This window comes from Ovis aries, chromosome 13, assembly GCF_016772045.2.
Source record: "Ovis aries strain OAR_USU_Benz2616 breed Rambouillet chromosome 13, ARS-UI_Ramb_v3.0, whole genome shotgun sequence".
Taxonomy (NCBI): Eukaryota; Metazoa; Chordata; class Mammalia; order Artiodactyla; family Bovidae; genus Ovis; species Ovis aries.
In genome coordinates this window covers 54477630-54498291 of record NC_056066.1, presented here as the reverse complement: position 1 = coordinate 54498291, position 20662 = coordinate 54477630, and the positions used below count along the sequence as shown (strand labels likewise).

General features: G+C 58.0%; 1 long non-coding RNA gene across 3 annotated transcripts; it reads left to right on the top strand.

Moving 5' to 3' along the window:
• Positions 1 to 162: 162 nt before the first annotated feature.
• LOC121816186 (uncharacterized) lies at positions 163 to 20145 on the top strand. Of its 3 annotated transcripts, XR_006055651.2 has the most exons (6): positions 163 to 433; positions 1024 to 1758; positions 4897 to 4999; positions 5192 to 5276; positions 6262 to 11648; positions 19228 to 20145. It is a non-coding gene; the product is annotated as an uncharacterized LOC121816186 (long non-coding RNA). The 3 variants fall into 3 exon arrangements; XR_006055652.2 differs by lacking the exon at positions 1024 to 1758 and having other exon boundaries at positions 163 to 390; XR_006055650.2 differs by having other exon boundaries at positions 163 to 1758.
• Positions 20146 to 20662: the final 517 nt, after the last annotated feature.

Genomic DNA, 20662 nt, shown 5'->3' with positions numbered 1-20662 from the left:
AATCCCGGCTCCTCCGCCGCCCCCTCTGCACAGCTCCGCCCGGACCTGGCCCGCCCCCGCCGCGCCGCCCCTTCCCTCCCGGGGGCCCACCCCTCCCTCCCCGCGGGGTCAGAGCCAGGGCTGCGGCCTCGGTGCCACGTGACCGAAGCAGGCCGGGCTCTCGGGGCTCCGCTCGAAAGGCGACCGGACGCACACGGCACGGGGCAGCCAGCGCTGAGTCCTTGCCAACGCGGGCCACACGAACCAGCCAGGTGCTCTGCGCCGCCGACCCGGAGGAGCTCCGACGCCGAGACTTCTCTAAATGTGTTAGGGCTTTTGAAGCCCTCCCTCTTGATGGGTGTTAACGGCGGGCTGCCGCTAAGGCTGGTTTAGTGTCTGGGACTGCGGTGGGTGAGTCTGCGACCCTGGCTGCGCAGCGATCATGGATATGGCGGTGCGGACTCCTCATTGCGCCCTTGGTCTGGGGCCCTTAGCAGGGATCCGGCTCCCAAAGCGACAGCCCAGCCCAGCTCCGTTCCCCTGAACTCAGATCCTGTTCCCCGGCCACTGCACCCACGAAGTCCAGTGGGAGTCCAGCAGCTTCCTCAGTGACCAAGCAGGGCCACTGTCCCCTCTCATTCCCTGCTGGGGACGCAGGTCGGGCGGGCAGCCTCCATATGGAGACACTTCCATTCCCCAAGGTCCCTGTATAACTCCTTGCCTCCACCCCTGGGTGGGGGTGGGAGGACTTTCACTTTGTGGGGAATTCTCAGAGTCTCCTCAAGGCACTGGAAATGTGGGAAGGGTGGGAGGCCACTCAGGTCTGGAGGTGGCCCCTGGCACTCCCTGAGTGAGGCCGAAGGTGCCAGCACCCTGGTGAAAGTGGCCTCCGAGCAGCTTCGCTGACTGATGACCCAGCCTCCCCACCAGGCCGTACTTTCCAGCCACCTTACAGCAGGCACTGGACCACCAGCCCTGCGAGCAGGGCTCACTGGAGGGCCCTTGGCTGCTGCACTTGGGGCAATGAGTGTTTTTCGTTTGCAGAAATGGGCCATCACCTCCGCCATTGGTCAGGGTGCTCTCCACCTGTGGAGGGGTGGGCACTCCTCGCCCTCTACTCCTGCGCAAGACTAGAATTTGGGGTGACATCGGGTCACCTACGCCCCTGGAAGATGGCAAGCAAGGGCTCCACTCTCATCTGGGCGGGGGACCCCATGGAAGGTTCCGCACTGGAACCTCTGGATTCTTCAAAAGCCTAGTTATGTGCCATTGGGAGGGGGCTTAGGGGTCTTCATTATCCCCTTTACTCTCCTCTCCCAGTGCTTCCCCCACACTCACCAACAGCAGTCTCTGCCTCCTCTCCCACCCTCAGGGCCCCTGGGTCCACACCACCCCAATGGGCTCCCCTAGTACCCACTCGCCTCGCGCTTCCCCCTGTGGGAACAGAACCCTCCTCACCCTACCCCCTGCAGACCCCGCCAGTGGATCTCATCTTTCTCTCTTCCGCAGTGGGCGGGGCAGGAGAAGGGGCGGGGATCCTGGAAGCTCACCGTGCCAAGGCCCCAGGGCTCGCGAATGCGCATCTCCCTGGGAAGGTTCACCAGCGGCCGGGCGCTGAGCCCGCAGCACTGCGAAGCCAGTAGAGCCTGCGCTGTCTCTGTGGCCCTCAGTGCCTGCCCCTCACACTGGCTTGGGGAGGAGCTAGTGTGACTGGGTCCTTTGGTGTCTCCCTGGGACTCGCACTCAGCTGGCACCACACAGAGGCCAAGGGGGTGTCAGGTGAGGGGAGCAGAGGGCTGGAGCCCCATGGTCTCAGCGGCAGCAGAGGAGGCTGTGGAGCTGGGTGCTGGGCCCAGAGATCAGAGCTACCGGGGTGGGTGAGGGAGACACAGGAAGAATTTCTACCCCGAAGTCAGTCTTGATTACCCCTCCCTGAGCCCCCTCTAGGCTTCCCACCCTGGGAACCTAACCAGAGTCAGCCTGGGGTCTGGGGGAGTGGGGGCTATCTCTCAACCCTGGAGATAAGAGAGTTGGCTTGTTAACCCCCTGGTGACCAGGCAGAGCCGAAATCCACGATTCCAGGTCTGACAGGGGCTGCGTGAGGGGCCTTAGGCAAAGTGAGGACCAGGGCCTGAGTGGCTGGGGGGTTGGGTCCTGGGGTGGGACAGGCCCTCTCAGCCAGCTGGGGGTCATTTGCACAGCAGCTGTTTCTTCCCAGCCCAGAGCTTGGGAATCCCTCACTTAGACACATGCATCAGAAAGGAAAACAGACCTCCTGGGGAAAAAAGGAGGGAGCGGGGCCTCTAGGCCAGCCCCCAAGAGGGACCTAGGCCTCTCCTTGGGTACCTCAGGGCCACCCCTTGGGTAGTGCCCAGGAGCCAGCTCCTTAGGGCACAGCTAGCTATCTGGTCACCTGCCAGAGCTATATCCCCAAACCCAGCCTCCCAGGGTCTGCCCTTCCTATAGGTGGGGGCTCAGGGAAGGAGGCCCGGGCTGGCTGGGTGGGGCCTGGGGTGGGGACAGGCTGGGAGGTCAGAGGCGTTCTGTGTCCTCCCCCAGGTATTCAGATAAGCCCCATGCCCCCTCCCTCCTGGGTGGGAAAAGCCAGTTCAAAGTCAGCCCCACCCCTGCCTTCTGCACTCTGAGGCCCCTCTTCCCTGACCTCGGGTGTCTGCTGACTCCTCCTGCCCCTTGGGGAGAATGAGGTGGGGTCCAGGTGGAGGGTTCCAGGGCCTCTCGAACCCCAACAGGAACTTCAAAACTCAGCATGGTGAGGGAGGTTGGGGCGGGGCCTCTCCAGAGGTACAGTGGGGAGGGGCTGGGGGGCCACATGGGTGTACAAGTCACTGTGGACACATAGGTTTGTGCACCTCTCCTGCAGGGAGGGCCGAGTTCCGGAGCCCAGGGCTGCCTTGGGCTGCCTGCCCTCCTGGGGGAGCTCAGAGCTGGAGCCAGGGGCAGCGACTGCAGAGGGAAGGGCCCCCAAGCTCCAGTTGCTTTGGCACCGCTGTCACTAAGGTTTTCTGAGGGTCTCCCACACACCTGACTGAGCCGGGAGCGTCTGTATTTTGACTCCTTTAAGGCTCATGGCTGCCTGGTGAGTGGGGGTGATTCCTGTGAGCTGTCACGCCATGTCATAGATGAGAACCAGGGCCAGGCCTGGCGAGGGCCAAAGGTTGGAACCCCACTCCAGGGCACTCTTGGGCCTGCCCTGCTCTGTCTGCTGCCTCTCCTCTGCCCTTGCTGTCTGCCTGCTCCTTTGGCCACTGCCCCCAACTCTAGTCCATGACTGGCTCTTCCAGATCCTGCATTTCTAGGTCCTCAGCCCTTAGAGGGTCCATGTGGTTGGGTGGGGGTGTCATCACTCGCCCTGTCCTCAGGCTTAGTGAAGGGAGACCCCGGCCTTACACACAGCTTGCCCTGTGGATGACCCAGCTGGGCCTTGAGGTGGCTGCCGAGAAAAGGGGAGCAGAAAATGGAAACAGAGCTCATGGGCGCTGTGTCATTTTTGTAACCCAGTCTGGTCTCGCAGGTCCTCCTGGCTAGGTCACCAGACGACCCTCGTGAGAGTGAGGGGTCCTCCGGAGAGGGACTCAGGGAGCTTGTTCTGGGGGGTCATCTCCCCGTCTGTTGTTGGGAGCAAGCCTGTGGCTGCAGAGATGGCAAATGTCCTGTCACACGGTGGGCTGTTCAGCTTCCAGGCCCCGGAGTCCCCGCAGAGGGAGGGCACGGAGCCACAGTGCAGGCCCATGGTCAGAGAGACAGCCGGCTGGTGGACCCCTGGGAGGGGGGTGATGCAGGGGTCTCTGACCCCCACCCTGCCTGGGCTCCAGTGAGGATGGATGTGTGGACAGAAGGCTGGTACAGGCAGCCCCCTCCTGTCTGTTACCTGTAAATTACTTCACCTGAGTGACATCATGCTGGGGGCTGGTAACCAGGCTGTGCCTGGTCATAAAACAGCCTGACATGGTGATGGATGGCTGCACATCAGATCTGCTGGCCCGACCTTGAACAAGGTCATGCAGGTCTCTGGCCTTCCATGGCAGCAGGTCCCTGACTTGAACGAGGTTGTGACCCTCAGGCCCTCCATGGCGGCGGGATTCTTCCTGACTTGAAGAATGAAAAGCAGAGGCTGCTATGGGATTGATGCTTGGCTGTCACCTGGTGCACGTGACTCCCTGGCCTTTGACAGCCCTACCAGCAGCAGGCTTCTCCCTTGTCCTTCCTGGGATCTCATTTTGCCCCCAGTGGCTCAGGATTCAGGATGTTTGTTTATCTCCCACCTCCTCAAAGGGTTTACACCCTCTGCTGAGCAGGACAGCCAACACCCCCCTCCATATCCTGCTGGATGGCTTCACGGACATTGCAGATGCATAGGGAGCTGCAACCACACGTTAGAAGCAGCCCAGGTGGTTGGGGGTCTCAGGAAACTAACCTGCGACTCTGCCTCAGGGGTCACCCTGGGTGAAGGGACGGGTCCCCCACTGGGGTCGTCTGTCCGCCATGCCCTCCCCAGAGACACCCGTTCCTGTTATGCCTTCCCAGAAGCGCACGGAGCTCATACAAGAAAACGTGTGCAGCACCTGCACACACGGGAGCACACACACACACGCTGGAGTGCCCACCCGAACACACACACACGCGTGCGCACTAGTGACATGCGTGTGCTTGCAATGCGCGCATAGACACCTGCACACACAGGCACACGTATGCGCCCACCCAGGCTGGCATATTTCCTTCTTCATAGACACAAAACCTTTCAGGGAAACCCCAGAAGATCAAACACCCAGAGGACCTAGGGTGGCTCAGAAAGCACCTCACCTGCCTCCCCCCAGCTCCCAGCTCTCCCTTTTCATTTCCAAATTGATGTCTGCTGGTGGGGCTGGGGAAATTCACAAGTGGGATCCACTCTTGCAGGTGATGAAGCCGATTGTCTTCATTTCCCACTGAGCCATCATTTCCCCAGTATGGAGCTGCTGTTCGGCTGCTTGTGGAGAAGACCTCGGCCCTGAAGAAGCCTGTGAGTGACGGTGACTGAGGGCCTGGGCACCTCCCCGTCCTGCTGCCAGCCTAGAGGGGGACGGCCCGTCTAGGGGGCTCCCTGGGAAGAAGGTGGGGGTGTGATTTCCCAGAGCCCCTGCCTCCCACCCTCACCTGCATCCCTGATGCCACCTAGCTCTGAGCTCTCCCCAATCTCCCCATTCCATCCTAGCTGAAACTCTTGCAAGACAGTGAGGTGCTGATGCCAGAACTTTCCTCTGGGGAGAAGGAGGTGTGCATATCACAGCGGCATGGGGGTACGTGTGAGGGAGAGCACAGAGCCTTTCCAGGGCCAGCCACCACCCCTCACCCCAGGCCCAGGCTTCACAGACAGGACTTCAATATTACTGCTCCTCCTGTCCCTTCCTGGGGAGCAACTGACTGCCACACTTGGGGGCTGGGGAGGCACCACCTCCAGGGCTCTGTCCCAGCTCCCTCCCTCCCTGGTTCCCATGGGCAGGGGCTCAGCCCTCCCCGCTCCTGGCCCTGCCTTCACCCTCCCCCATGACATCAGCAAAGATGCAGGAATATCCCCTTGACGGGAAGACTGGGGTGGGTGGAGAGAAAATCACAGGTTGGATGTTGAACCAAGGGCACAGAAGCCCTTGGGTCCCAGTGAGGAGGTATCATGGAGGCTGGGGGGCCCCAGACAGGAGACACAGTGAAGGTGGCCAGGGTTAGCAAATAGAAACACTGGCCCCCTAGTTAAACGTGGATATCAGATCAGCAACGTTTTGAGTCAGGGTCTTGTGCAGTGTCCTGGACACACGTGTACTTAGGGTGTGCTGGCAGTTTACCTGAGGCTCACCTCTAACTGGGGGGCCTGGGGCTTGTCTGGCAACCCTAGGAAGTGGGTGGCCCTTGGGCCACCCCGCTTGGTCAGCAGGGTGTAAATTACTTGCTTCCTTGCTGGTCTGGGTGGGTGAGAGGCAGGGCTGAGGGTCGCCAGGGGCCCTGCTGTCCGTTTTCACCAGGGCTAGGAGATGGGTGGGTGGGGGTGGCCGTGGTTGTGCCAAGTCAGGGTCAGGACTAGAGCCCCTCCCATAAATTACCCATCCCAGGGCAGGACCAGCTCTGCCTGACTGGTCTGTGCCACTGAGGGTTTTTCCAGCCCTAGACACTCTTGGGAGGCCAGTTCCAGCCCTGAATTTGGATCATGAGGGGTTGGGTCTGTGAGAACCCCTCGGTGGAGTACACTGGTCTGTCTTGTGGAGTACACTGATCTATTTTGCTTGTTTGCAGGTGGCAACTCTTTCTCTGAAGGCATTTTCCAGAATACCCCTTCTCGGCCCAATAGGAACAGGTTTGGGGCTGCCAGGGCCTCTCTCAGCAAGTTGCCTAATCCCCACCCGCTGGCAGTCTGCCCTCAACCTCCACCAGAGTTTCCCATATGGCAGACTCACCTGGGCTTGTAGGTGATGACCCCGGCTGCCGGGGATTTATCATGAAAATAGGACATATTTCTTTCTCTCTTTCATACCCAGGCACTGAGGCCTGGAGGGGTTCCGCAGGCTGGCCAGTGGGTCTGGGCAGAGCTAGACTACGTCACTGTCTATGTGACCCGGCTTGGCTGCTCCAGGTGGGAGGCACCTAGGGTGCCATCTCAGGATTGGGGGCAGGTTCACTTTTGGAGGTACCTGGGGCCAGTGGGTGGGGGATGCTCCAGGCACAGCCCAGGCAGGGGGGTGGGGCCTTGTCAGGTGCTCGGCAGTAGTGGTGCCTACTTGCTTCCATTCTATCACCTTTATTTGTATTCTTTTGCTCTCATCTTCAAAGAAATTTCCTTTCTCTTTCCCCTTTTCCTCTCTCTGCCCTCCTCCCCTGCCTTCCTCACCCTACTTCTGTCTGCTCCTGACCTGCCTCCAGCCCTGGCCCTCTGCCCTTTCCCCACTGTCTTTCTGAGGACATCCTCACAAGGTGTCCATCCTCGGCTGGGGGGGTCTCCTGGGTGCTGCGAGGAGGAGTGGGAGCCCCAAGCCACCTCTGGGTTCATCCCGCCAGGGGTAGGGGGAGGACGCGCGGGAGCCAGCCTCCATTGGCAGGATGGCGGAGTCTCCCAGCCAAGACCAGGACTTTATCGCATCCCAGCCACATCTGCTCAATGTACAGACTTCAGGGAGTGTCAGAGCCGTCAGCCCCATTCCTGCTGGCGGCTGAGGACCGGGAGGAGAATCAGGGACCTTGAAAGGGCTCCGAAAGAGTCAGACAGTCTGGATCGCAGAGGACGCTTGCCGGCTGGGACCACTGTGCCTTTCATCTTCATCTTTTGCTTTTCTTGCATTTCCTGTATTTTCCACATTGAACACATAGATAAACAGAAATGCAATGGGAAATAAATCACATTTTATAGAGTTTGGCTGAAGGAGCTCCAATGACGACAGGAAAACATGTTTGGGGAGTGAGGGCGCAAGGATGCCTTGGATCAGGCGCCGTCCCAGCCCCTTGGGGGTTTGCAGAAAGCTGGACACGTCTGCTCTGCTGGAGCAGAGAGGGAGCTGACGGCAGGGAAGGAGTTTCCAGGCCGGAAAAGGACTTCATGGACGGTAGGCAGGCCCCACTTCAGCAGAAACCTCCTTCCTGGCAGAGGAGGCCTTGTGTTCCCCAGTAGCCAGGAGCAAGGGCCAAAGCCCACTGGCACCTCAGTGTCGAGGAGCCTTGTCCAGTGCCCTTGAACATATCCTGCTGGTCTAGGGGCTTGGTGGGCAGGAGTGTGGGGGGATTAAACACGTTCCCTGAATGTTCCTCCTCCAGGGCCCAGGTCCTTTGGGGGGCCAGCTGGGGCCCCAGCCTAGAACTGCTACCCATGAGCATCCCAGGATGTGAGGCTGTGAGGATGTGAGGCTGTGGTTGGGGCCACTGCTGGGCAGAGTTTTGAGCTGGGAGTGGGTGTCACCTTGGAGGCAGTTAGGCTCAGCCCTGTCCTTTGGGTTCCCTCCCTGGATGGGGAGTGGTTGTGTCTCACGGTGAGGGTCCTGGGCCTGCCCCACTGAAGACTGGTCAGGGCGCAGCCTGGGTCTGTGGCCTAGGAGGCAGGCTGCTCCATCCTGTGATGTGGGATCAGTTCGTGTGGTTTTGGAGCCCTGCTCTCCTGATCTGTGCGGAGGGGGTGTTGTCAGGAGAGGGGACGGGCCTGCCAGGCACACTGGCTGGCACAAGGGGAGCCAGGAAGTTACACCACTGTTGGGAAGTCCCCAGCCCTGGATGGCCAGGTGGCCACCAGAGCTGGAGGGAGGCCTCCCCGGTCAGTGGTGCCCCACTGGCGTCTGAGTGAGACCCAGTTCTGGGCTGGATGCCATGCAGAGCTCAGCCAGGAGGTGCTACAGTCAGGAGGCGGGACCGCAGGTTGGTGGACGCCCCTCCAGGCTGACCCAGGGCGGTTGCCTGGCTCCAGCCCGACTCCGCCCCGTCCCAGGCTGCGCCTGCCTCCGAGCCCCCACCCAGAGATCACCAGCCTCGTGCCTCACGTGTAAAGAATTTCCCGTGCAGCCACAGCGGCAGCTGGGACATTTCTGCAGCTGGACGTCCGGAGGAAAATCAGTGTGTCTATCTCCCGACGCAGACATGGGCTGGCGTCCCTGGTCCTGGAACCCCTGCCCTAGCTTGGCTTCCCTTGGAGAGAAGATAAGGAGCTGTCAGCATCTCGTGGGCTAGAGACCCATAGCTTGCTGGTGGTGGGGGTGTGCCAGAGACGGCCAGACCCCTAGCAGCTTCTCCTACCCCTTTCTCCTCTGGGCTATAGAAAGGGGCCTTGGGGCCCAAGGCCCACCTCTGGCCTAGGCCTGGCAGTGTCAGAGCCTGGTGGCCCACCCTGCCGGTCTGGGGTAAAGGGCTGGGAGGGGTACCTGGCACATGGCTGCAGTCATTCCTGGGGGGTCATCCTCATTGCTGAGGGGCTGCCATCTCCAGTCAGAGCCTGCTGGAGCTGGGCTTGGCCAATGAGGAGCAAGTGTGTTCCTCTCCTGACACCTTGGCCAAGTTTGGACAGGCAAGGCCTGGGCCCCACCTTGGTGAGCTGTGCAATGTGGAGCAGACACAGCAAACACACAGGTCATGCAAGAGGCCATGTCAGGATGGGACGATGCCGAGGGGTCCAGGGAGTTCTGATAGGGGCTCAAGAGCAGCCACCCTGTCCCTGGGACCTCCAGCTGCCCATGACTCCATCCTGTCTGAGAACACTGAGTCCAGAGGCTGCAAACAGGCCACCACATGTGGCTGCCCCTCTGTGTTTTAAAAACAGAAGATTTTAATAAAAATACAGATTTTTTTTTCTCTTGAAAAAAATCAGTGTTTCCACCAGGCCAGAGCGCCACCTTTAGAAAAGGTGAGGGCATGCCCGGCAACCGCAGACAGCACCTCTTCCTACTGGTCACTGGTTCCCTGCACGGCCCCTTTGTAGCCAACTCCTGACTTGGACACCATCGCCCTGAAAGATGGTTGGCAGGAGGGTCATTTGGCTTGGTCTCAGGAGACCAGACATCCATCACTAACTTGTTGATTTGTTTGAGCAAGACCCTGTCCCTCCCTGAGCCTCAGTGTCTTTATCCCCAGAAGCCCCTCATGCCTGTGTGCTCAAAAGACAGCGAAATCATAGGAGCTTGTGGCTTGGGGGTGGGTTCAGAGCCAGACCCCAGCACCCACAACTCCCACGGCAGATGGGCAAGTCTGTGCACTCCTATGTCTTTGCCACTAAAGCCACACAGAAAATTCACACATCTTTGAATGGCTTGACTAGTTGTAAGTTTTGGTTTTTATGTATTTTTCTCAGTCAGCTTATGCTACACACATAGCCCTTCTCCTGGTGAGGAAGGGTCTCTATAGCTTTGCCATCAAGAGGCAGACCTGAAGTTGGAAGGTTTGGGGGTGACTTGGAGAGCACCTAGGTGACTTGATGGAGCTACATGTAGCTCCATCTTCATGGGGACAGGGTCACTTTCTCTGGGTCTTAAATTCTTTGAATGAGTGGAAGATGTGGAGCAGGTTTCTAAAAGCAAGATCGTGGGGCTTTGTAGGCAGTCCTTGTCTGGAATTAAGAATTGGGATGAAGCAAAGTGAAACTGGCCCACAAAGACTGCATTTAGGAGGACTGGCTAACCTTTCATATAGTGATGAGCAAGGGGCTGGGGCTGGGAGACTGACATCCAGCAGTGTCCAAAGGCACTGGCCAGCGAACCCTATTTTGAGGCGCATTTCACAGGACTGATGTTCCCCAGGTGCCCTTCAGCAATGCTGGACTAAGCAATATGACATGTACAACACGCTTGTTATGCGTTTATTACTTGCATGCCTGTCACGCCCTCTGCTCTGCTCCCCGCTGTGAGGAAGGGGTGTATCTTGCTTTTGTCAGTTTTCTCTGTGGTTTGTCAGGTAATGGGTGCTCACTTACAGCTTACAGAGTAAGAAGCAGCCTCACAGAGGCCTTTCCTGGGCAGGGAGGTCAGGTCTCAGCAGGAAGGTGGAAGGAGTGAGGTCCCCCACTGCTGGTACTGTTTCTGGGATGCAGGTAGAAGGGGATGTGCTGGGCTTCCCAAGTTTGTCCACAAAGCAATTTTCTTTGATCTCCTGGTTTCTCCTCAAAGGCTGTTCACACTTTCCCCACTTATGGGGCTGATAAGTTGTGTGGCCGACAGCTGGTGGCATTTGCTCCACTGATTCAAGGAGGTGGATGTTTTTCATGGAGATAAGCCTGCGAAGTCAGGGCCAGTTCCAGTGCTGGGACAAGGAGCAGCAAAGGCCCTGCAGAGGTCTGTGCAGAGTGGAGGGGTGGGGTGGGGTGTCTGCCCAGCCCTGCTGTGGCATTTTCCTCTGTTGGTTTTGCCCAAGTCTGATAAACGAGCCTGCTCTGGCCAGAGCCTTCTGGGGGCTTATCTGGCTGAGTAATCCTCTGGCCTTGGCTGGAGAACACCAGCACCTCCCCTCTGCCCCCATCTTGGCCCCTGTGGGCAGTTTCAGATGGAGGTGGAGGAGATGGAGGGGAAATAAATTCCCCTGTCAACTTTCTCAACTCAACTTGGGGCCACTGCGGGGTGAGGATGCCCCTCTGGGGAGAGACATCTTGCCTGGGAACAAGAGTCCTTTCCACACTGGCCCCCAGCTCCCAGATCCCCACTCACTACAGCCTCACTGCACAGACCCCCTGTAACTGCAGAGCGTCATTCTAGTGGTCCCCAAGCTCTAGACTTGGACCTGGATTGATTTTGCTTCTAAGAAGGGTCAGCCTGCCTGGATCCACAGAAAGATGAGCTGGTGCAGCCTAGTGTTACAGACAGGGAAACAGTCCAGAGATGTGAACTGGCCCAAATCTGCACAAGGAGGAGTAGCCCTTTCCAGCTTCCTGACCCACAGGACTGCACTCTGCCCCGTCTCCCACTGAGGCCTGCCAGGTGCATCCCAGGGTCAGCGTGGGCCTGGCCTCCCTCCTGAGGGCTGAACACTCTAAGTTGAGGCCACAGCCCTGGAAGAGGTGAAATGTGACCTTTGTCCAGCTGGCACTGCTCCATCAGGCACTTTCCTCTTGACCCTGGGTGGGGCAGGGGAGGCTCCTTCCACCATCCATTTCCCAGCTGTGGCTGAGCTGCCTGGCCCTGTATCCACTGACCAGTTAACCAGGAGACTCCGGGGACCATTAGGAAGTGAGTTTGGGGCCCTAACCAACCAGTGTTTGTTTGTTTAAAAGTAATTTTCTTTATGGGTTTTGGCCGTGTGTGTCTTCATTGGCTTTTCTCTAGCTGTGGCGAGCAGGAGCTGCTCTCTAGCTGCAGTGTGCAGGCTCCTCATTGCAGTGGCTTCTCGTGTTGTGGAGCATGGACACTATGTACATGGGCTTCAGTAGCTCCTCTAGAGCACAGGATCAGTAGTTGTGGTGTATGGGCTCGGTTGCTCTGTGGCATGTGGGACCTTCCTGGATCATGGATCGAACCTGTGTCTCTTGTTTTGGCAGGCAGATTCTTTACCACTGATCCATCAGGGAAGCCCAGCCCACCAGTTTATGAACATGTGTGCTGTTTCCAATTTCAATAGAGGTCACCTGGAGCAAGGTCCGGTATGGCCTTCACTCTGTTTGTCTAGGGCAGGTGAGGGCAACCTGTGAGTCTTGGTCTCCACATCTGAGAAGTGGGGTGATGAGCTCAACCTCCCAGGGAGCTCAGCCTGGCCTGGCTCATGGTTCTCACACTCACCATCATCATATCATCAAATGCTGAGAGCCTGCTGGGGATAGGTCCCTCTGTGACTCCTGGAAACACTCCTGCCAGGAGGCTCTACTGCCCTGTTAACAGCTAGAGGCCAATGCAGGGCTCAGCAAGGAAGGGCTGAGAGGCCCCCAGGTCAGTCTGATCCCCAGCCAGGGGCTTATCCAGCCCAGAAGTGTGTCTGTTGGCCTTGCAGAGGGGAGGGCATTTGGATAGGGCATTGAAGTGTGAATAGGAGTTTTCCAAACAAGGTGAGAGGAAAGAGCTTTCAGGGGTGAGGGTTTTAAGGCACATGGGTAGTGACTGCTCTGAGCAAGTGGTTGGAACTGGGTAGCTGAGTAGCTGATGGTGGAAGACACCTGGGGAGCATAAATACACCTGGTGTATCAGGCAAAGGAATCTTTTTTTTTTTTTTAATTTTTTGACATCAAAGCACAGCCCTCAATAGGATTTCCTGTTGGCCTTTATGAATCACAAAAGTAATTTATGTCCACACTAACAGTTTCTGAAAGAAAACCAATGCTATTTTGTCCTCCCCCTACCCATGGGCTCCCCAGAGACCTCAGGATCTGCTCTCTGTCCTGACTCACTTGCCCCCTTATATAAACACACAGACGTCAGACTATGGAACAGTGCTCATTTATTTTGAACAAATCTGCATCTCCTGCCATTAGCTTTATTTTTTCCTGAACAGTCTATATGGATCCTTCCACATGAGCATGTGTTCTCGAGCAGCTGCACAGAACTGTGTGGTGGGACGAGCAATGGCGAGTTCAGCCAGCCACTGAGGATGGACATTCTGGTGTGTCCAGGGTGATTTCTTGGCCATGGAAACTGCTGTGTCGAGTGGGGTGCTGGCACATCTGGGAACCTTCATAAATTCCCAGAAGTGGGCTTGCTGGGGACAGCTCTGAGAACGTGTTATTTTAGTAAATGCTGCCAGATCCCTTTGCAGAAGTGCTGAAGGACGTAGCAGCCTTGTTCGTGAGGCCCATTTCCTCCCCTCCCAACCCAAGGTTTCAGTGGAAACTTTCACCCGTAGGGTGACTGAAGTCCTGCATGTACCTTCACAGATTAGAAGCTGTTCAGCCCTTAACCTCCCCGACTGTGAGGGAGGGAGCTGGACGCCTCAGCCGTCCTGAGCCACCCTGGCCATTTGGGGTTCACTAGGGCTTTCCTGGATTATGAGCTCTGGGCTCTGCCAGGGCTCTTGCTCCCTGCCCCTCCTGCCCTGTGGAGTGCCTCTGGGCAGATTCACCGGGCCCTGCAAGCAGGCAGCTCTGGACTTTGCGCCTGGGCCTGTGGCGCCTGGGAGAGGGTGTTTCCCAGCACAGACCGCCCTGACCTTTGGCAGCACCCCGACTGCAGACTGGGGTGCCCTGGGGAGGCAGGTGGCGCATGGCCTGGCCTGTAACCGGCAGTGACTCATGGCTCACCCACCATAAAGTTGAGGTGACGGGCTCCCTGATGCTTACCGCACCCCACTTCTCCCCGCAGCCTAGCCAAGCTGAATTCCGTGCCCACAGGGCAGCTCTGGGCTCATCTCAGGCTTCTGCAGCCTCCCACCCCACTCTCCCACCCCCTACCCTCGTGTGGGCAGCTTGGGGTGTAGCCATCCTGCCTTCCTCCCTTTCTCCCTCTCGTGAGTGCCACCCTAATCTTTGCCAGGTCTCCTTTCTGCCTTTTCTCTTTGCCGGCCATTCTGGGTGTCCCCTCCTCCAGGAAGCCCTCCTGGGACCCCGGGAGATTGCCTCTCCCTGCTAGAACTCCATCCCCACTAGGTTCCTGCTCTTGGCTACATGGGAAAGTGTGGCACAAAGAGCTAACATTGGCACAGGGTCCCTGGTCACCCCTCCCCCTGTTTTAGAGACGAGGGGGAGAGGGGAGCCCAGTGTGAGGTGCCAAGCTCAGGGTCAGACATCCAGCTCCATGGGTGCTTCTGGAGGAACCCGGCTCCTGTGGGGCTGAGGACAGAACCTCGAGTGTGGACTCAGGAGCTGCGGTGACCACCCACACTGCCCCTCCTCCCCACTGGCCTCTGGCCACCCGCTGAGCTGCTCTGTGCCTCAGTGTCCCAATCTGGAAAGAGGAGTTCAGGCTGTTGGGGGATGGGATCATTGTCTGTTCCCATCAAAGAAGGAGATGCCTAGGGGAGCCACTCCCGGACTAAATAGGGGCTTCCCCAGCCCCTGCCGGCTTCTGAAGCCTTCCTCCCCACTCTCCCCCACCCTAGTGTTTCCCACCCTACCCTGTCCTTGTGTGGGCAGCTTGGGGTATATACTCCCTGCCTTGCTCCCTTTCTCCCTCTCGTGAGTGTTGCCCTAATCCTTGTCAGGTCTCCTCCTCTCCTCCTTCTCTCTTTGCTGGCCATTCTCCTCCTCCAGGAAGCCCTCCTGGGCCCCCAGCAGATTACCTGTCCCTGCTCAGAACTCCATCCCTGCTGGGTGCCTCTGCTCTGGTACCTGCCAAGGGTATTGCAGAGGTTTGGGTGGGAATTCTCTCAGTGTGACCTTGACCTTGAGGCTGGGGCTCTGAGCCAGTTTCCTCACTTGGCCCATGTGAATATGGCACCTGGAGGGGCTTTTCAGGGCAAGGGGCCTTCTGGGCAGGGCTTTGGAAGCTGTGTAGGAGTTTTCTGGAGAAAGTGGAGCAGCAGCAGGAGCCTGGAGCCTGGAAGTGGAGAGGTCACCAGCCATGCAAGGAATCAGTCCTCACCTACTAAGGACCCACCGTGTGACCCTCTGTTGTTCTTTCCAAAGGATTCAGTTTCTTTCCTTAAGGACAGAGAGGTTCCAGAGCCATGACATCTGTTTATTATCCTGAGGGTGGACAGGACCACCTCTCCCCCAGGCCCCTGCTGCTGAGGGTGAGGGTCTGGTCAATAGTGCTGTCCCCAGGGTGGGTCATTCCTGAAGCTCCCCAGACTTGAGGGGTGGGGGTGGGCTAGGAGGATAAACCATCCCTTGAGACCCTGGCTGGTGTGGCCCTTGCTCTGTGCCAGGCATGGGAACAGAAGAGAAAGAGGGTAGCAGATAAGCTCCTGCCATTGTGAGCTTAAAGGAGGGAGAGTAGTCAGAGAGGACAGAGAGACAGAACCTGGTGGTAGCGAGGGCAAGAAGGTCACAGAAGATCTGTAACGGAGACAGGGTTATGTGAGATGGGCTGTCAGGGAGGCCCCTGGAGGAGGGGCCCTTGGTGGGAACCAAGGCCAGGAGGGCAGCGCTCGGCAGACCCAGGGCGTCTTCCAGGCAGAGGGGACAACATATTCGAAGGGTGGGATGGAGCTGAAGAGGAGAAAGAGACCAAAGAGGTGAAGGGGAAGCTGGAGGATGCCCCGTGGCCCTGTAGACCCCAGGAAGAAGGTGGGATCCCCTGTTGCCCAGCCTAGGAACTCAGCCTGGTCCTGGAGCCACACTGGGCCAGATGTATCCAAGACCCCTGTCTGTTAGCAGCCTTTGCAGTGCCAGCCCAGCTCCACCTGCCTGCAGAGCCCAGGGTGAGCTGATTTACTGCAGGCACTGGAGGTGGGGGGTTCCCCAGGAGCCACTGATTATGGGGTGTAGGGGCTGGGGGATGGGCAAGCTGAGAGGGGTGCCTTCTCTCCCTGCAGGGGGCCCAGCCAGTGCTGTGTCACAGCTTCCCTAGGGAGGGTGAGACCTGGAGGGTCCAACAGCATTGAGAAAAGCCTGTGGAGCATGGGGGGCCCCAAGCAATGCAGGGTGACAGTGCCAAGCCCCTGCCGTTTGGGTAGGACAGCTGTCAGGTGTCTTACCTGGGGCTGGAGGCCCAGTGGAGAGTCTGGCTTCTTAAGAAGAGACTCCTGAAGCCCACAGCCCCCTGGCTAGGGGAGGGGATAGAGGGTGGCCTCTCACCAGGTTCCGCAGACCCTGCCCCCAGAGCCCCCCCTCCCCACTGCATGCTTCCTGCAGCCACACCCGCGTTCCCGCCCCGGCTCAGGTCTGGGGGAAACTCCTGTGTCTTTGCCCATGGGGGTGGGGGGGTGGGGGTGGCTGTTGGGGGGTGGAGGGGTGGGAGGGGGGTGGGGGTGGGGGTGGTGGATGGTTCAGGGGGGTGGGGAGTGGGTACTGTCCAGGCAGAGGAATTAAGATGAATTCAGATATGCCCCTGAGGCCACCACAGACAGCAGCGCCCTGATGCTGAGTTCTTGCTGGGGCAGGTGGGCTGTAGATGGGATGGGTGTGCTGCTGCTGTCCACTTTACAGACCAAGGACACAGCAGGTCTCCAGCGGAGGGGGCCCTGCCCTGGCCTTTGAGTGTGGATGAGGGGTGAGGGCGGGGCCTGGTTCTCCTCCTGTGAGCAGCCTCGGGCCTAAAAGCCACTGGGCTAAATATAGCTGTGGAACTTCCCGGAACACATCATTCCAAGTGTCCAATAATGAACGCTCCACAGAGTACCATGTCCCTCGAGAAAGCCAGGCCCACCTGGCATGTCCCACGGGGAGAAGGGCAGGAGGGTCACTGCCCACCACTGAGGGCTCAGCGGCACCCCCGCCCAGGAGAGGCCTGGGGGTTGTGGGTGCAGACCCTAGTGGGCTCGTCCTCAGCTCCCTAGGTGGCCCGACTGTGACTGGAGCTGGGGAGGGGGCGGACGATGGCATCCCCATCCTCTGGAATCTTCCCTCGGGAAGGGCCAGGAAGCTTGTCAGGGCCCCAGAGAAGCCTCCTGTGCTGCCAGGATGCGATGCATGTGTCGCCTCCTCCAGGAAGCCCTCCTTGCTGGCACTGGCCCCCATGGACCCCTCCCCAGCCCTGGCCACTGTCTGGCAAAGGGTCTTTTCCACTTGTGGAGAAGAGTATGGACCACCACAGGCAGGCTCCGCTTGGTCTGCTTGCTGCCGGCCCTGAGAGGCCCCAGATGTGTGCTGACGATGTGATGGATGACAGGCAGACAGGAGCCTAGGGAGCGGCCAAGCAGGGACCATCGACGGCCAACAGTGGTGCCTCCCATCCAGGGGTCACCCAGCCCCTTGGGGCCCCAGCAAGGTGCCCGGCACTCTTCCTCCAGGCTGTTCAAGTCCATGGCAGATGGGCGCCCTGGGTCTGGCCCTGCCCCACCTCCCCTCACCCCTTTCCCCTGCAGGGGGCTTGTGGGGAGGAGGGCGACGCGGTTCAGCAGGGTGAGTTCTGTACACAGAGGCTCAGCGTCTGGCGCATCTGAACGGTGGTCCTCGGTCAAAGCTTGGCACCCACTTCCGGGAACAGGCCTTCCTCTGGGCAGGGCGAGTTTCTTGTTACACCTGTGCTCTCCGCACAGTCACCTACAGGGCACCTTGGTGAGGGCTTGGCTGAGCAGGCCAATCCCTCAGGTTCAAGGTCAATGAGACCCCAGCCCTGTTCCTGCTGACCCCACCGGGGACCCTGCAGGGTCTTTGGTAGGAGGTCCTCTTCCCATACCGCGGGTCTGTCCTGACTAGGGGGCTGTCCACCCGGAGCCAGGGGTCTGGTGGACGAGCTGTGGGTGCCCCCTAGTGGCTCCATGGAGCAGCGGCGTTGAGTGGCGGTCAGACGAGGCCGGAACAGGACCTCGGGGCCTCCAGCCTCAGTGCACAGGATCCAGAGCCTACGCAACCACAAAGTTCTCCCTGGACCTGCAGGGTCCTGACAGCCATCTCTCTCCCTGCCCTCCGGTCTGGTGGGCGCTGAGCCTTCTCCATGCCCACAGCTTAGTCATCTCAGTTCCTCCTGGACAGGGAGAGGAGGCCATCCCTGAGGCGTCACCCTCACCCTGGGCCTCAAAGCAGGACCCCCAAAACTGAGCCAGGCACCAGAGAGTGGGGGTCTGGGGGCCTGGGCAGCACCCCCACCCAAACATGTCGAGAGAAGCCACTGGGCGTTGCTCAGGGCTGCAGGGCCTGGTGAAATGCCTGGACTCGGGTCATAGGTCCATGGGGCAGCTTGATCCAATGAAGGTGGGAGCCACTGTGGCTGGCCCACCCCCCAAGGGCAGGAGGACGTTCACGAGACAGTGACACACACGTCTGTTTCACACTGGGAGGAACTCTGAAGGCAGGGGATGGGGGCCTCTGGGCAGACAGAGGACAGCTGAGCAGGAGAGAGTGGGGAGAGGAGGAACAGCATCAGGGTGGAGGAAACAGCACGTGTGCACTCAGAGCGGCCTCCATGGAGCTCTGCGGAGGGGGAGGTTCAGCAGCAGAGGAAGGGACCCCAGAAGCCTTCCTTCCCTGGCCTGGGGCCGGCTACACCGTGAGTGTTCTCTCTCTGGCCCTGACCCTCTGCCCTGCCTGGCTTGGGCTTCCTCTTGCTCCTCGTATCTTTCCTTCTAAGACACACTAGGGGACACTGAGCAAAGAATCATTTCTTCCTGCAAAACATTTTTGTGGAATAAGTAAGTTTATCTGCGGTGAGAGTTGGAAAATTACAGCATGGGAATGGGGGGTGCAAGGAGGCGTGCACCCCTTCTGGAGTCTGGCGTGGGTACCATCTCACTAATGTTTAACAAGAGCCATCACTTGGGGAGGGGGAGGCAATAGGTGGCCTTTACCAGGGCTTGGGGGGAGTGACAGGGACGTTTTTTCAGAGAGCAGCTTGCCTTTGGGCCATTTGTCTGGAAGCCCCGATACTCTCTGAAATACACTTGATCTTTGTTTAAGGCAAGGAGACTGCTGTTATGAATTATCAATTACTGTTGGCTTGGGCTAGCCTGGGAGACACGTTTAGTGGGGGACAAGTGAGGAGGTCCAGGTCACGAAGGTAGAGGCAGGAATGGATGAGGGGACATGGGCTGACAGTTGATGGGGATGGCCCTGCCCCTGCACAGGTGCCCCCCATCCCCCACCGAGGCCCAGACATTGAGGGCCTCCGGGTGGGGCAGTGTCTCCACTCAACAATGAGATTCTTGGGAAGATAAATTTAGGTACTTCCACTAATCACGTATTAACGTGATTTAGAACTGGACATAGAACAGCAGAGTGGTTCCAAATTGGGAAAGGAGTTCGTCAAGGCTGTATATTGTCACCCTGCTTATTTAACTTATATGCAGAGTACATCATGCAAACTGCCAGGTGGGATGAAGCACAAGCTGGAATCAAGATTGCCGGGAGAAATATCAATAACCTCAGATATACAGATGACACCATCCTTATGGCAGAAAACAAAGAACTAAAGAGCCTCTTGATGAAAGTGAAAGAAGAGAGTGAAAAAGTTGGCTTAAAACTCAACATTCAAAAAACTGAGATCATGGCATCTGGTCCCATCACTTCATAGCAAATAGATGGGGAAACAATGGAAACAGTGACAGACTTTATTTTCTTGGGCTCCAAAATCACTACAGATGGTGACTGCTGCCATGAAATTAAAAGACACTTGCTCCTTGGAAGAAAAGCTGTGACCAACCTAGATAGCCTATTAAAAAGCAGAGACATTACTTTGCTGACAAAGGTCCATCTAGTCAAACCTGTGGTTTTTCCGGTAGTGATGTATGGATGTGAGAGTTGGACTGTAAAGAAAGCTGAGCGCCGAAGAATTAATGCTTTTGAAGTGTGGTGTTGGAGAAGACTCTTGAGAGTCCCTTGGACTGCAAGGAGATCCAACCAGTCAATCCTAAAAGAAATCAGTCCTGAATATTCATTGGAAGGACGGATGCTGAAGCTGAAGCTCTAATACTTTGGCCACCTGATGCGAAGAACTGACTCATTTGAAAGACCCCGATGCTGGGAAGGAATGAAGGCAGGAGGAGAAGGGGATGACAGAGGATGAGATGGTTGGATGGCATGACTGACTCAATGGACATGAGTTTGAGCAAGCTCCGGAAGTTGGTGATGGACAGGGAAGGCTGGCGAGCTGCCGTCCATGGGGTCGCAAAGAGTCGGATATGACTGAGTGGCTGAACTGAACTGAACTGAACTGAATGCGATTTGAGTGTTTTATGAGAGAAAACATTTTATTTGGGCAAATGTCATCTGAGAGTGTCAGGAACTCTGGAAGCAGGTCAAGTTCAGAGCTCGGTCAAGCAGTCCCCCCACATCTGATCTCCATCAGGGAGGTGGGCTGTGTCCCGTGGTCTGCTTGAGAAAACACCCCAGAGGGTGGAACTTTTTTCTTCCTGGTGGTGTGCGTCGCGGGACATCACCACTAGGCGGTACCCAAGGTCTTGTCTCTGATGGGGGTGTACGCTCAGACGAGCCTCAGTGTGCAGTGTCTGTGTGAGTGTGAGCATAGGTCTGTGTGTGGATCTGTGTGTTCCTGTGTGTGGGAATGTCTTGCCCTGTGTGCGTCCCTGTGTGTGAACGCGTGTGTGTGTGAGTCAGCGTTCGTGTGTACTGCTGTAGGTTGGGAGCTGTGACTCCAGTGCAAACCCAGTAGCCCTCATTCTCCAAGTAGCCAGCACGTCATGTGGCATCTTGGGACCCGCCTCCCCTGACCTGAGTGGAAACCAGCCTTGAACAGTGGACACAGTGCCCATGTGCTGCCTGCTG